Genomic DNA, 17795 nt, shown 5'->3' with positions numbered 1-17795 from the left:
TGAAAATCTTGTGAAGGACTCAGAAGCACTCTTTGGAAAAGATGCTTTATGATGATACATGAATATACCATCATTATGGGGGAGGGCTAATGATAGCCGGTTTTTGGCTATCCAAATATGACATAGTGAGCTACCTCACCCTACCAAAATCACCCAAATACTGTGGCTATCCCTACCATTTCATTGTACATAGGCGTGTGTGACTTAGGCGACTTTTTTCATATCTCCTTAAAGCCCTCAACTAGCTAATCATTGAGTTAGTTGAGCCCAAAAATAAATAAATAAATAAAAAGAAAATATATTATGAACCATTAGTGTGTAAATATCTCATTGTATATAGGGCCTAAATATAGGGAATTTTTATAAATTTTTTGGTATTTATTTAAATATTTCTACCTAGGTGTGTGTTATTTGTCTATGTATGCTATGTACATTGACTCACCATTATCACAATTTTTCTTACCATTTTACACACTCTTTATTCTTTATAGATATATTTTCATTCAAGCTTCTCTTATTTTTGGTGTGAATCCACTCCAAGAAAAAACCCCAAAAATACCTTCCACCATCAGTCATTACCTTTCACTAGATTCCTATTTCCTACAGGTATTATTTTTAATCTCTTGTAGATGAATATACATCAATAAATACAAATGAGAGACCTCCTCATTTAATTCCCTATATTTTTGCATATTTATTATATATATATATAGCTCACACTATTTTAGATTCCATGAGTTAATTATATACTAATCTGTTTTTTCCCATCATATCCATATATTATATTCATGCATAATCCACAACCATGTATATTTTCAAACCCCTAAGAATCAATAAGGTCATGCTCTAATGCAAGGAGGGGTTCACCTTTGGAGCCATATGCAAATTCAACAAAAAGGGGACCACTGAAGACTTTTTTGTGAAGAAAAATAGGCATTTTTGTGGGATTTTTAATATCCATTTCCACTCCGAATTTGAAATCGTGGTTAGAAGACAAAATATCACTTCAAAAATTTTCATAACTTTTGGAGCTACCACCGGTGAGGTATGATTTTTTGATTGGACCCCAGTCTATCCACTTTTCTCACAAGTAGCCCATAGTCTTCTCTCACCTCTTTCCACACTTCTACACACATACACCCTCATTCCTCTCAATCCATCACTCAAACCTACACCTTCCATGGTTTCTCTACCTTCTTCACCATTAACCTCCTCTCTTACTTCCATAGCTCTCATATGAGCTCTACATGTACATACACCATCTCTATGCCTCTCTCTATTACTTTCAAAGTACAATTCCTCCTTACTCCTTCTCTATATACATAAATTTCAGCATGTAAACCATGCTTAACCTCTGCAAATTGAGAGAAAGGTATTATGCAAGATCCATTCCTCTCTCTCTTTCCTTTGCTCTAGCTCTCTCTGGTCCATTTTGTGTGTATCTTGGTGTGAGGTTCCTTGTGTGTGTTTTGTGGCGCATCTTCTTGGTTGTGACAAAATCTCCCTTGCGTACTAGTTTGCATACCATAACTAGGTGGTGACCCTATTTTGTTTGGGTTTGTTGTTGTGTTTTTCTTAGGGTTGCCCCAACCCCAATAGAGCAGCACGGGAGCCTTGAGGGGTGTTTAGAGGTCGCCTCTCTTGTTGCCCGTCCCGAACCGCCCCAGCATCAAGACCCCATTTTTCAAACACATCAAAAGCTAGAATTGTCTTTTGTAATTCAGGATTCAAAATTCTCTTTCCCATTTTTTGGCAAGGCAAACAAGATTTGCACCAATGGTTAACATCCCTCTACATACTTGGCCACACGTAGCCTTCTTGCAATATTTTATGCAACATGATCTTCATGGCAAAATGGCCTCCACAAGATCCTTGATGATTTTCTTCCAAAAGCTTGTAGATTTCCTCTTTCCAGGGCACACGGTGCAAAACCAAATCACTTCCTTTCATGTAAAGCACATCATCAAGCATTTTGTACTTTCTAGATTTTCTTATAAAAGCATACTTTTTGGAGGATGGAAAACCTACACATAAAACACCTATCTACAAAAAATCCATCTCCTTTGATAGCACTTTCCTCCCATGATATAAAGAAGCATTTGCCTTCAGCACAAACACACAAGTCATCATTTCTTGGGCATCATCATGAACTTAATCATTTTGAGACCTTTCAATATGCTGCAAACTCCATGCTTCAAACTTTTTGAGTAACGATTTCACCTTAAAGCATGAATGTTTCAGTTTAGGATTTTTATTTTTTTATAATCTCAATACTTGCTTCACGACCAACAAGGCATCTCCTTTGATCTATAAGCGTCTAATTACCAACTGTAAACAAATATGCAAACCACCTTCAAGAGCCATGTACTATGCTTCATTGTTACTTTTTGCATCAAGTTTCATCCCTTGTTTCCTTACAAGTTTTCCTTGTGCATCATAAATGAAAATGCCTCCCGAAGCAGCATCATGACTTCTTCGATAAGAGACATCAAAATATAATAGTGAATCATCAGATATGGCAAGAGTCTCGACTTCCTTCTTTCGCACCACTCTTCCTTAACCATAACATGAGTGTATTTATAAGTGAGTAAATCTGCCAGGGTAGCCCGAGTACTCTCTTCTACCAAAAAGGTGAACTGAAACTCCTGCAGTTCAATAACCCATTTCATCACTATTTTTTATGTATTTGAATTATTGAACAGTCAAGGAAGCAATGAATAATTGGTGAGAAAGTTGAATGACTTTTGCAACAAACAATGTCTGAATCGTCTGTAAGCATAAACCATATTGGTCATCACCAATTCAATTTCATAGTAATCTCTTTCATGAGAAGTCTTCACTCTGCTAGCATAATGAACATGCTTCATATATTAAGATTCCTTCCCCCTTTGCAATAACATGGCCCCAATGGCATCATCTCCCACTGATGGGTTAACTTAAAACTCCTTTCATAGTCAGGAGCTTGCATAATGGGTAGTGTACTCAAAACTTTCTTGAGTCTGTCAAAAACATCGTCACAGTCACTTGTCCAATCCAAGGAATCATTCTTAATTGCTTGTTGTAATGGGTACAATAGTTGTGATGCCAAAGGTATGAATCGAGACAGATATTTAACCTTTTGTATGAAAGTGGCCAATTGTTTGGTGTCCTTTGGAGATGATAGCAATAACAAAGCTTCCACTTTCTCTAGATCTTCTATCCCATCTTTTGAAATCACATGTCCAAGGAGCTTCACTCTTGGCTATGCCAAATGATGTTGGAATTAGGGTTGCAGAGAAACACACACAGCTTGGAGAAGACGAAGGAAGCTCAAGGCACACAATAGAGAGTGTGTTACTTAGTGCGCAATGGAAAGATAGATAGCCCTAGAGTGATGGGCGTATATACAATGCACGGGGGAAAAAACCTCCTAAAGAGGGAAAAAATGCCCCGGCGGTCCTAGTGTGTTCACACACATCACTACCACATGTATATGGTAACAAATCCCCCCTGGAGTGATGCGGTGAACGAGAGCTGGCACATGAGTAAAGGGAAGTGCCATGCCCTGAGGACAGGATCAGTCCACAAAGGGGAGTAAGCCCAAAGCTTTGCGGAAAGCTTCAAGCTTCTCACGAGACAATGCCTTTGTGAAAAGATCTGCAAGGTTGTCCTGTGTTGGCACATAAGCCAAGCTGATCTCTCCTGCTGAGAGCCTCTCCCTGACATAGTGGTAATGCACCTCAATGTGCTTTGTGCGAGCATGAAAAACTGGGTTCCTCGCAACTGCCAATGCGCTCTGACTGTCAGTGTAGATAGTGTTGGCAGTGTCCTGTCCAACACCCAAGTCAGCCATAAGGCGTCTGAGCCATACACACTCAACCGTAGCTGTGAAGACTGCCCTGTACTCAGCCTCACAACTCGAAGTGGCCACAGTAGGTTGCTTCTTGCTCAACCATGATATACATGAACTGCCAAGCATGAAACAAAAACCACTTGTGGACACTCGCGTGTCAAAACAACCAGCCCAATCTGAGTCCGAAAAAGCATGTAAGTCTGGCGGCAATGATCCCCCCTTGGGATAAAACAAGCCAAGATGTAAAGTGCCACTAAGGTAGCGGAAAATCCTCTTGACAGCCTGCCAATGCTTAGACCCTGGGCTATGCATAAATCTGCTGACCTGCGAGACTGCAAACTGAATATCTGGCCTCGTGTTGCATACATAAATGAGGCAGCCAACAGCAGTTTGGTAAAGAGTGACATCAGCAGGATCGCCAGCATCATGTAGACTCAACTTCAAACCTGTTTCCATGGGAGTGGCAATAGGTTTTCAATCCTCAAGTCCAAACTTACATAGCAATGTCTCTATGTAACTTTTCTGACACAAGGCAATACCACCATCACACTGCTTAAACTGTATACCCAAGTAATGATGCAACAGCCCCAAATCTTTCATCTTGAAAGTAGCATTCAAATCAGCCTTAAATTCAGCAATATGTCTCTCATTTGGTCCAGTGATCAGCAAATCATCAACATAAAGAACCACAATGAGAAATACATCATCCTCACGCTTTACATACAATGTGCTTTCTGTTGGACTGTTACGAAAGCCTCGTTTAACCAAATGAGTGTCAGCTTTCTCATACCAAGCACGAGGAGATTGCTTCAACCCATACAAAGCCTTCTTACATTTGCACACTTTGTCCTCTTGTCCTTTTATGACAAAACCGCGAGGCTACGTTACATAAACTTCCTCAAATATGTCACCATTCAAGAAAGCAGTAACAATGTCTGATTGATGTACATCCCAACCAAAATGAGCTGCCAATGCACATAGAAAACGCACAGTAGTCATACGACAAGTGGGAGCAAAAGTCTCTTCATAATCTATGCCTTTTTGTTGTGCATAACCCTTTGCAACAAGTCGAGCCTTATGGCGATCGATCTCACCATCCGGCTTGCGTTTCAACTTGTAAACCCACTTCGTACCAATGGCCTTCTTGCCAGGAGGCAAATCACATAAAGTCCATGTGTCATTCTCTATAAGTGCATCATATTCTGATTTCATGGCAGCAATCCAATTTTCTGAATTCTGTGCTTCATCAAAAGACAGAGGCTCCTCAACATCATGTAAACTAGACACAGCCAAAGCATAACAATCTGATGCATAAGATGCATGGCGAGAGCCTGAACGAGTACGACTAGATAAAGGTGCATCCAATTTACTGTCACGCAAAGTGTGCACCAGCCATTTTGGCATACCTCTAGCCTGCTCATTTTCAGCCCTTTCCTCATCAAGTACATCATGTACATCTGCATCAGTAATAGGCTGTTCTAAAACATTTTCAGAAACCCCCATAGGCTGTACATTTGCCTCATTGGAACTTACATTCGTATTTCCACCACTGAAAAGAGGCAACAAAGTGTCATAAATGTCCTGTGAGCTTACATTACTGTCTCTAGTACATGACAGCAAGGGTTGAACAGAATCTTCCACAAACACTACATCCCGTGAAACCAAAATACGTTTTGTTTGCGGATGATACAACCTGTAACCTTTGCTTTCAGCACTATAACCAACAAAAATACATTTGACAGCCTTATCATCCAATTTTCTGCGCTGCACTTGTGGCACCAAAGCATATGCCAAACAGCCAAAAACACGCATGTGCTGAATAGAAGGTTTTCTATCATGCCATGCTTCATATGGAGTAATAGACTGCAAAGCTTTCGTAGGACACCTGTTAAGTACATAAGTGGCACACATGATGGCCTCAAGCCAAAAAGAATGCGGCAAAGCTTGACTTTTGACCATACATCGTGCCATTTCCGTTAGTGACCTGTTTTTCCTCTCAGCAACACCATTTTGCTGAGGTGTATAAGGCACTGTACATTGGTGTTTTATCCCACGACTAGCCAGAAATGCATTAAATTCATGAGACATATACTCCCCCCCTCGATCGGAACGGAGGGTGCCCATAGTACATTTTGAGACATTTTCAGCCATAGCCAAAAATTGTTTGAAGCACATAAAAACTTCGGACTTCGCTTTAAGCGGAAATACCCACGCATGCCTGGAGTAATCATCAATGAAAGTCACGAAGTACAGGTAATTGCCCAAGGACGGAGTTTGCATGGGCCCACAAACGTCACTATGCACAAGCTGCAACCTGCATGTGGCCCTAACTGAACCATCCTTTGGAAACTTAGAACGCTGCATTTTACCCAGAATACAGCCTTCACAAACATGTTTGATAGGTGCTTCAAGAGGAGGCAAAGAAGCAACCATATCAGATTTCTGCAAACGCAGCAAACTGGCAAAATTCAGATGACCAAAACGTGCATGCCAAAGTTTTGCATCTGAAATAGCCCTTGAATCTGCAACAGCATTTGCAAAATTTTGTCCACACTTGTCATACAAAGTGAGCTTATACAGCCCACGGCACAAAAGCCCAGATGCAACAATTTCATCACCAAAACTGAGATCATGAACTGTACATCTGTCATCCACAAATTTGACTACAAGTCCAAGTCTAGCAAGTGCGGATACAGACAATAGATTCTTCTTGATCCCAGGTACATAAAGTGCATCAACAAGTGTGAAGGAACTGCCATTAGCAGCAGTGAGCACAATCTTTCCAACTCCCTGAACTGGATAAGAGGCGTTGTTGGCACAAGTGACTGAATTCCCATGAGGGACAGACTCGAGAGAGGTAAACAATTCATGATGTGAGGTAATGTGCTTTGTAGCACCACTGTCGAAATACCACACATGTGAATCTGCAGCAACTGACAAGCATGCATCATGGACAGCAGGATTGTAAGTGCACTCTGCGCTAAAAGCCCATTCTGCATCAACATCAGCATCACAATCTCCTTTCACAGAAGACTCAACAATGGCTGCATTTGTAGTGGAACCAGCATTTGCAGTGGAACCACCCTCTTTCTTCTTAGCCTCTTTGGCCTTCAACTTAGGACACGACTTGATCAAGTGATCATTGGCTTTACAATAATGGCAACGCATCTTCTTTTTGCCCTTATCACCAGAATTGCCAGACGAAGTGCTGCCAGCAGAAGCATTAGGAACATAATTTTTGCCACTCGCAGCAGAACCATAAGAAGTGGCTGCATTACTGTTACCACCCTTTCTTTGAGAAGCAATAAAAGCCTGTTCAACTGCACGCTGCCTAGTCCTGTTTTTTCTAGAAAGTGACTCTTGCAACAGCAATGTGCATAATGCATCAAACTTGACAACTTCAGGATTTCCTTGGGTCATCAGTCTCCAAGTACTAGCAAAAGTCTGGTAGGAATCTGGTAAGGCATCAAGAACAGTCTGCACAAGGGAACTGTCAGAAATGACTTCACCTGCAGAAATGAGTTGCTCATTGATATCCTTGACACTAGCAAGGAAAGTGTCCATATCATCTTCCTCATGCATAATCTTCGACTCTAGCTCTTTACGCAGCAAAGCAATTTTAGCCTCATTGCGGCTTGCATAAAGACCTGCTAGAATATCCCAAGCCTGTTTTGCAGATTTTGCTGAACGGATGTGAGGAATAATGGTGCGCTTCACAGACAACGCAATCAATGCATGAGCGTGCGCATCCTTAACATCCCAACGAGCTTGTTCTGCTGTAGGCAAAACAACTCTAACAGCTGCAATCCTTGCAGCAAGACCTGCAACATCCTCAATATCGCCTACATCTTCAGAACCAGGACGTACATCAATGCCCTGCACAATGTTCCAGACACCTTTTGACACAAGAACGTGTTGCATCATATAAGCCCACATAGGGTAGTTGTCCCCATCCAACCTGTCCTCAGCAGCAAACATCTTGAACACATCTGTGTTGTTGTTGTCAGCCATGGTAAATGCTGCACCTGATGTGAAAACTGCCCGAAAATAGGAGAAATGGAGCGGGAACAACTTGTGCTATATAGCACAAACCGTAGAAGACTATAAGGCACCTGTTATGCAGAAAACGGCACTGACAGAAAATCTGCACAAAATGACGAAATAGCCTGTGCAGTACTGCCCGTAGTGGAAACGGAGGCCGAAATGAGCCCAAATCAAAATTCTGAGCCCAAAATATTTGTCGACCTGCGAACGCTCGCCAAAGCTCACTGAAATCGGAGAAAGTGAGCAGGCGTGTGCTGGAGCAGCTGGCGACTAAGCCCGGGAGGACGTGACCTGCTCTGATACCAATTGTTGGAATTAGGGTTGCAGAGAAACACACACAGCTTGGAGAAGACGAAGGAAGCTCAAGGCACACAATAGAGAGTGTGTTACTTAGTGCGCAATGGAAAGATAGATAGCCCTAGAGTGATGGGCGTATATACAATGCACGGGGGAAAAAACCTCCTAAAGAGGGAAAAAATGCCCCGGCGGTCCTAGTGTGTTCACACACATCACTACCACATGTATATGGTAACAAATGACACTTCTTAGGGTTCAACAACTGACCCCCACATTCATCATACATTGCAAAAATCATTTCAAGCTTTTGAACATGCTCTTTCCTTGAGCTGTATACTATGAATCCTCTGACAAACTTCCCAAGGAACGGGGTAAGGACACAATCCACTTTTCCTTTCAAAAGCTCTAGGCCCATTTGTTAACCCAAAAGGAAGGCAGAAAAAGCAGAAACAACCCTATGGCGTGATAAAAGTAGTATTTTTTGGCTCTTCAGGAGCAAAGATAAGCTGAAAATATCATGAATAACCATCACAAACATTGTATCTTTCAAAGCCAACCACTGCATCTAAAAGTTGATCAATGAAAGGTAAAGGGTAAGGATCTTTCTTGGTCACTGCATTTAATGGCTTATAATCAACTCAAACTCTCCAACACCCATCTTTCTTTGGAGTGACCACTATAGGGCTCACCCATTCAAAATTATCAACTGGAACAATGAACCCTGCATCCAAAAGTTCACTTGTTCCTTTAATGCATTTATTTGCTCCTTACCCATCTTTCTTAATTTCTGTCGTATTGGCTTTGCCCTTTCAACTAGTTCGATCTTCATAGGATCCCCAACAAAACCCCTTATTTCCTTATATGAAGTGATGAAAAGATTTGGAAACATGTCCAACATTGTTAAGCAATCCCTTCTTTCTCCTTGTGTCAAATCAGCACTCATCATATTTTGAATCAACTCTTTCTTCATTGGAAATTCCTATTTAGGCTGCATCCACTCCTCAAGTTGCTCTAAACGGCTTGAAGCATTTATATTCCCTAACACTTGCAACATCTCATCCACTTCTCTCTTCTCCTTGTCCAACAACAAGAGTGAGACTTCACCCTCATTACTAGAATTGGAAGCAGTGCTACTTTATGAATCTTCGGAGTTGTCTTCAGTTGTAACTTCGGATTCATCATTTTCACTCACACCAATCTTGCACAACACCAACAGCTCTCAACCAAGGTTGCCCCAAAATGAGAGAAAAAGCTCCGAGGCTAGCTGGCATAAAATGAAAGTTTACTATAACCTTCACGTTAAAGACTTCAACTTCCAAATTCTTAATCAGCCCCAAGCACTTCACTTTGGCATGGTCTTCTAGTAAAATCCTAAAACCCAAACCTCCCGCATGTAATGAGACCTAGTCTCTCAACACATCATTGTGTGATCACACAAACTTGAGGACCTCCATCAATGTAGGCCTCTTCCATACACACACCTTTGTACCAAGTGTTCACCATAGGACAAATGTTAGGTAACTCTCCCATAGCCAACACTCTGACTTGTCCATGCTTCAGCTCTTTCTCTGGATTCACCAATGACTTCCTCTGCCTCTTAAGTTTGGGCACCATATTCATCAACTGTCCAAAAGTACAATCTACTTTCCTCCCAATTAGGTCTTCCTTTAAACTATAAGCTGTTTGGCCTTCTCCCAAAGTTAAATCTCCTACTTCAAACCATCTACGAGGTCTTCTCTTCCTCTTGGCTTTTTGCATCTTCACCCTCTTTCTCTTTCCCTTTCTTTCTGTTGGGACTTGGAGCGGCATAGCCTTCCCTCTCTCTTTTCCCTACGGGCATCATATCGGCTTCTACCGGACCAATGTAGTAACAGTCCACAAGTAGCACCAGTAACACTACACAAGTAGCACTAGTCCATTATATTATATTATACATACATTACTAGAACCAATACAAATTTAGTGCTCGTACACAAGAAGTGCTAGTACAAGTAGACCAGTACCAATCTAGTATAAAACCTCACCAGTTTATAGTACTAGAATATCACACTAGTAACAGTTGTACCAGTTCAGTACAATATATGCACACGTAGCATCAACACTAGTACATATGTAACACCAATATTAGTCTAGTATAATATAGTACTAGTACTAGTCTAGTATAGTATAATACCAGTATTAGGACCAGTCCACAAGTAGCGTCAGTACCAGACCTGGCTCTAGTATCAATAGCACCAGTGTCAATATAGATAAATTTACTAGCAAAGTGTGTGTGTGTGTGTATCAAAGTTCAGTACAATACAATATCAGTACTATTTTTACTAGTAGCACATTATCAGTCTAGTATAATACTGTACCCAAACAACACCAGTTACAATACTAGCTACTATAAGACACCAAGGACACCCTAGGGCAACTCGCCCTAGTAAATAATGCCCAAGGACATTTACATACTATCTTTATACCTCCTAGCACTGGACAACAGGTCCACCCATTTTTTAGACCAGTACCAGTATCCCAGTACCCAAGTAGCATCTGTACCAGTTGAGTATAAACCAGTACCAATACCAGTATCAGTTTAGTACTAGTACACAAGTGGCACTAGTACATTATCAGTTTAGTACTAGTACACAAGTAGTACAATGTACACAAACAGTCCAGTCCTAGGATCGGTATATCACACAAGTGATAGCAGTATCACTTCATTACAATAATGTATTAGTACTTGTACCAGTCCTAGTTGTGTATATTACAGTACCACTACTAGTACCAATTCAATGCTAGTACACCAATGTCTACAATATGAGTACCCAAATACCTTCAATCTAGTATATTATAGTACACAAATAGTATTAGTACTAGTACTAATTCAGTACCAATACACAATTAGAAAAACATCATTAGTGACTAATCCCAAAAACCATTTAGTCGGAGTAGAAAGTGTATAAACAAGGGATGCACCACAATTTCCATATCCATAATGTAATTCGCAACCACATACTGCTATATGAGTAGCCTTTACCCAAATCATTATAATTCAAAACCCATTTTGACCATAACAATATTCGGCCACCGTCATCATAACCAACCAGTCATTTTGTGCATTTAATCAGTTTCCTAGAACCATTGCAGTAGTTGAAAAATAATCATGTACCAACACACAATTAGCACCAGTACCAGTCTCACAAGCAGCCCTCGTACTAGTAAAACTCACAAAAGGTATCATTCCCTCGACCAGTATATCACACAAGTGGAAGCAGTATTAGTTCAACACAATAAAGTACAATAAAGTACTCGTAACGGTATAGAATAGCACCAGGACACAAATGAACCTAGTATCAGTACATAAGTAGCATCGATTCATAAGTAGTATCATTTTAGTGCAATAAAGTACCAATATCCGCATAGTTCCATTTTGCTTCAGTAAAGTACTAGTACTTGTTCAGTGCAGTACCAATACGCAAGTAACACAAGTATCAGTACATATGTAGTATCAGTGCCAGTCTAGTATAATAACCTCTACCACTACCAGTACATAGGTATCATCAGTACCAATACTAACTCTAGTACTACTACACAAGTAGTACCAGTATCAGTATAGTGATTTTGACACTTTATCCTAGCAGTGTGAGTGTGTATGTGCCCGCCCTTACCCAGACACCATAACTAATGAGTCTAGTAGGCCCATTAGATATGGGCCTACTTCGTCAGTAAAAGACTAAGTAATGCAACATCAAATTTGACCCTAGGCCATTCCTTTTTACTCAGAGCTGCCGTTATGGTGGAAATCAGAACTCATTTTTGGAAACCTTTAGCTTGAAATTTTATAATAAGGACCCCGGTTTCTTCAAGGGATGAAAATACATTAGAGAAAGAGTAAATAATTAAGTAAAGAATACCTAAACACGTATGTAGAGCCATTTTGAATGGTCTGTTGCTCTTTTTTAATACAAACTCAGCAGCAGAAAGCCTAAGGTGATCCCGTTTCCAAAAAGATCTAGTAGAAAAGTTACCAATAGAGAAATTTTCAATAATCAATTCAATGGACAGATAATTCATACGCTTAGTGAAAGTAAAACCATTGACTATATCTTGTTCTAAAAAGGTGGGTTCAATTACTAAGCAAGCAGGATAGATATCCAACACCTAAAGTTGGGATTATTAATACTTAATATGTCATCCATAAATCTAAATGTATGATTACATTTTACAAGCATAGAGAGTCCTTGTAAAACCCTGGGACTTCTAGACCTTGATCATCCGCCCAAACTCCCTTTATAGGCCTTGCCCCTAGGATCCCATCTCCATTAGCAGCCAGCTTGGCCCAAGTCCTTGACCTCCAGGGTGGCCCTTGGCCTGACATTACTCCCCCCTTGGAGAAGTGTTTTTGTCCTTGAAAACACAAGTGACAGTATCTTTGTAAGAACACTGATGTTTTCCTTATTGGTATCCCTTACGCAGGCCAATTTTTCTGATGACTGATACTTGATGCAGTGAGGAGGTTCAATGAAACCGAGAGCAACATCTTGATTTTCAACGTTGCTGTTCTTTTGCAACCACTTCTATCTAAATGGTAACTCAATTTATAACTCACTCGCGTACTTTAAAGGAGTAACCACAACTAAAAGGTGTCTAAAGAAATAACCAGTTTTTAGACTTTCTGAAGATACTAGAAAAATGCAAGAAAACCTTGGCGCAACTTTTTATGAAGTTGTGAGCCAGATTTCCCACTCGTGTGTGAAAAACTCATAACTACTGAGGGACAAAATAGGGAGTATCCTCATGTCATAATTTTGAACATTTTGGAACACACAGAACTACATGTTCACCCCTAGTGAAGGTCACACATTAGAAAATTTCAGAGGTCATTTGGAGGGCCTTGTAAGAAATTGTATTTCTCTCTCTAGAAACTTTTTTTAAAATGCACTTGCACCTTGTGAGTACGTCCAAAAGGACAACCAGACACTCTAAAAAGTAGATTTATATTCCCAATCGTCCTTGAAAATGGTCACTTTTTTATTTAATGCGAGCGTCTTTTTCAAGAGGCAGGTGCGGCGCATTCAATGCAGCTTACGTCATCACTGAAAGTTGAAAAGTCACAAACTGTAAAATAGTGATAGATTTTGAGGATTTTGACACCACCAATGCATCCGGAACGCCAAAATATCCTAAAAACGAATGTCTACTTGTCTCATTCCGACATCCGGAGAAGCAAAAAATGTCAAAAAACCCCCAAAAATGGGCTTTTTACTTAAGGCGCGCGAGGAGGCATTCTAAAATTTTAGAATGCCCCTCTGCGCGTCGTTAGTACAAAGCTCCTTTTAGTGATTTTTGGACACTTATCTTTCCAAAAAGCCCCTTTTTAGAGGTTTTTGGACATTTTCCTCTCAAAAAGCTCCCTAAAAAAAGGAAAAAAGGGCCTTTTTACTAACGGCGCGCGAGGAGGCATTCCAAAATTCCTCGCGCACCGTTAGTACAAAGCTCCTTTTAGTGATTTTTGGACACTTATCTTTCCAAAAAGCCCCTTTTTAGAGGTTTTTGGACATTTTCCTCTCAAAAAGCTCCCTAAAAAGAGGAAAAAAGAGCCTTTTTACTAACGGCGCGCGAGGAGGCATTCCAAAATTTTGGAATGCCCCCTCGTGCGCCGTTAGTACAAAGCTCCTTTTAGTGATTTTTGGACACTTATCTTTCCAAAAAGCCCCTTTTTAGAGGTTTTTGGACATTTTCCTCTCAAAAAGCTCCCTAAAAAGAGGGAAAAAGGGCCTTTTTACTAACGGCGCGCGAAGAGGCATTCCAAAATTTTGGAATGCCTCCTCGCGCGCCGTTAGTAAAATGTTCTTTTAGGGGTTTTTGACATTTTTGGCCTCTTTGGATGTCTGAGCGAGGCAATTGGACATTCATTTCTAGGAGATATGTGCGTTCCGGACGCATTGACAGTATCAAAAGTTTCAAAATCTTCCACCACTTGATAGTTTTGTGACTTTTTGAGTTCTAGTGATGACGTAGCCCGTATCAAATGCACCGCATCTACCTTCTGAAAAAGGTGCTCGCATTAAATAAAAGAGAGTGCTCGTCTTCAAGGACCACTAGATTATTAAATGAGGAGAGGGACACCTTTTATATTTTTGTTAATATCAATCTATTTTTCTACGTAACGTAGACTCTTCTCTCATTGGAGGAGCTTATTTTTCTCTCTCTACCAAAAGGCCCTCCAAAAGACCTCCGAAATCTCCTAATGTGCCAACATGCTTTGTCGGCACACCTACTACGAAGTCCTTGTCTTATGAAACTATTGAATCGATAACCAACCCCACCACAACAGGTGTTAAAAGTTAAAAACCTAAGCAAATTATAGAATAAGGAGAGAAACGCCCATTCATAATGCTTTGTGCTAACGTATGCTCTTAGCAGATCCTTTAGCACTATAAAAATACTTGTAAGCTGTAGAATACTTGTAAGCTACTCATCCAACTTGGGATGAATAGCAGCAATAAGAGTGAGGTAATTTCCCCCAACCACTTACAAATAGTCTTCCACGACTGACGATAAACTATGACTCAACCAGTGAGTATCCAGCCATATACTCGATATGGAGTGGAGGCAACCAACTAGCTTGAAAGCGGGTTGGAGTGGAGTAAGCTCATAGAGTATAGACCATCCAACCACAGACACCCATCCTGAGCCATTACCTAGTATGGTAGGGTGTAAACTCATAAATTTTCTTGAAAAGTTGCACTTGAAGTGCAAAAATTGCAGAAACAAGAAAGTCCATGAATTTGCATGCCGCTCCGAACAAATTTTTGTTAAACACTAGGGCCCATAACACCTAGTGTGCATGCAATTAACACAAACAAATCCAAACCACAGTTCTAGGATGAGACTTTCCACGGCAAGTACGTGAAAGCCTGGCAACAAGAGTTAGACCATAACAGAATGTGAAAGCTCAGTCACACCTAGGCACCAACCATGAGACATTCTCATGAACGTAGCATACTTGGCTATATGTAGAAACGACCCTTCATTAAGGTGGTTTCACAGCAACTGTAATCACAACAAATCTGTATGTAGTACCCGCCAATTTTTGGCCACTGAAATTGTTCCTGATATAGTGTGCTCCAAATTGTCTAATAAATGGATGCAACCAGCACATTGGTGCAACCAAAGTTGGTTAAAGCTATAGGAGATGGTCTATGCCAAGCAAAGGCAGCAGACAGGTGCAGTGCAGAAGGCTAGGGTAGGTGCCAAGGTCCTGGGCAGCCAAGAGGTCGCGGAAAAATATGCTCAATGCGGATTTTTAGGCCAACAAGGCTCAAAGAAGGCTCATTTGAGGTAGAATATGGAGATGTCTGAAGTGCCCTATCCGTGTCCTAAAATGTAGTGTTCAATGCGCTCTAGAAGCCGCTCCAAACGGCTCGTGAAACGTAGCCTCGGTGTGCAGGATACTGAAGTTTAGAGTTAGAGTGTGTAGCAGATATTAGAGGGACAGGGCAACTGGGGACAGGTGGTCCGGGTAGGTGTCGGTGGATACATGTGTAGCACTCAAGTTACGGAGCATGCATGTCTTCTCGGATTGCGAATCGGAGCTCTGGTTAGCAAGGTATAGTCAATTGAAATTTTTCCGAGGGCCAGGTCTAAGCCCACTTGACCACATGGGGAATGTGTCATCTGGAATTATTTTTGCCTCACCAAGGTTCTCGGTGATAGTGTGCACAATGTGGAGTTAACACAAATCAACGGTTTGTCAATCGGATACTTGGTCAGCAAGATCCGGTAGGATCAAGTTAGGGGCATTTGGGGGTGAAAAGTTTGCAGATAGTTTTTTTGTTTTTTGTGGCCTTGAATAACGAGCACAGGGGAGTCAGAAGACAGTGAGATCTACACATCCCGGGACCGGCACAATGAGGATCCAGCATATCTTTGTGGCACGGCCATCGAGTATGGGTGCAATAAATGGCAGGGCATCCAGTGCAAGAAAAAAACGGGGGTTTTCTTTAGTTAAATTGGAGAATTTTGGGGGAGCTTGGTCACCCAAAGGGGCAAATGTATGAGAGCTGCCACGTGGAGTCATTTTAATCCCACATGCGGGCCTCAATGGTAGATGTCCAGGGTATATGAGTAGGGGCGTGTATCCCTCATGGTAATGTCTGGAGCGGAGAGGCTCTGTGAGTTATGGCGTATGGCAGTTCCAGCTCTGCGTGTGGCGCGAGGCGGCCAATGGGGCGCTGTGGCAGGTTATGCACGGCCTTGTGGGGCGGAGACACCGATGTTTTGGCCAATGCCGGTGGCGTACGGTGGTGCCCGCTAGTGGGAAGTAGTGTGGCTTGACTGATGACATGGTAGGGCACCCTTGAGGGGGCCATTCCCGCCGCCCCCGGGGCCCTGATTTTTAAGAGGAGGGGTCAAACCCCCAATAGCGACCTCGCTATTGATAGCAAAAGGGGAGGGTCCCGTGGATGGTAAGCATAGAGAGAGAGAGAGAGAGAGAGAGAGAGAGAGAGAGAGAGAGAGAGAGAGAGAGAGAGAGAGAGGACAAATGAAAGGGGCAAGAGGTCGTTCCAAGGCCGGCCAAGCAAAAGCAAGGGAAAATGGGCAGGTAAGAGCCGGGATCAAAAGGGGAGACCAAAGGATCAAGGACAAGCCAAAACAAGGCCGAGCAAGGTGAAAGCCAGACCAAGGGGAAGGGAGGAGAGAGAAAAGAAGAGAGAAGGGCAAGGAGGAGTTGGATAGAGAGAGAGTCAAAGTTAGGTCAATGGTGAAGTGCAAGATAGCCCACCCAAAGGGGTAAAAATGGAAAGGAAAAAATAAAAAATAAAGAGAAGCCTAGGGGCAATAGTGACATCACTATTGCACCCCCCCAAGTACAAAGAGAGAAAGAGAGAGCAGAAGGAAAAAGCAAAGCGGCTACCCCCTCCAAAAGATGCCAAATCAAGATACCAGATGGACCAATGAAGCCGTAAATTCCAAAATTAAAGGCCCCCCCTATAAAGATCAAATTTTAGTCAAGTTCGGGGCTTTTTTCTTGGCTTTTTTGTGCTGTTTGAAGCCTGCAAATCGGAATTCTCTGATAGATCAATCCCTTTGTAACCTTTTCTTGAAAATGGCCACGATGATAGCAGTGCAAACCATTGAACATGCTTTTATAAGTGCAATCAAGCCACCATTTCCCCCGATTGCTGTTGTTTCCCCTTCTATTCTTCTCTTTCTCCTACTTTCATGTTTCCCCTCGGTGCTGGCTGTGTCGATGTGTGTGCCTCGCGGACAGAAGGTGTTTTGTGTGAGAGAGTGAGATTGAGCGGCTGTGCGTGTGTGTAAGGATGGACACAGACTGTGGCAGTAGGTGTGTGTTGTGTGGTGGATTGGTGGAGTGTGTGAGCAGTGGAAATTGAGCAGGCGGTGGTCTGCTAGTGTTAAGAGTTTTTTTGAAGGTGTTTTTCGAGAGGAAAGGGGTGTTGTCGATACTCTGAGCTATAGAGAGGCCCTTGTGTTTGTGTCGGGCGTGTTCTCCCATTCCCCCTCTCCATCTTCTAGTGCCCCCACGGAGGAGCACACTGATTGCTCCCAATTAATCGAAAAGAAGCGGTTTTTCACGTTGGAAGTCATGGCAACTAGAAGCTATGGACCG

The sequence above is a fragment of the Adiantum capillus-veneris genome, chromosome 1 (genome assembly GCF_014529385.1).
Source record: "Adiantum capillus-veneris isolate H3 chromosome 1, ASM1452938v2, whole genome shotgun sequence".
NCBI classification, from domain to species: Eukaryota; Viridiplantae; Streptophyta; class Polypodiopsida; order Polypodiales; family Pteridaceae; genus Adiantum; species Adiantum capillus-veneris.
The sequence above is the reverse complement of the archived record's forward strand: the minus strand, read 5'-3'. Positions refer to the sequence as shown.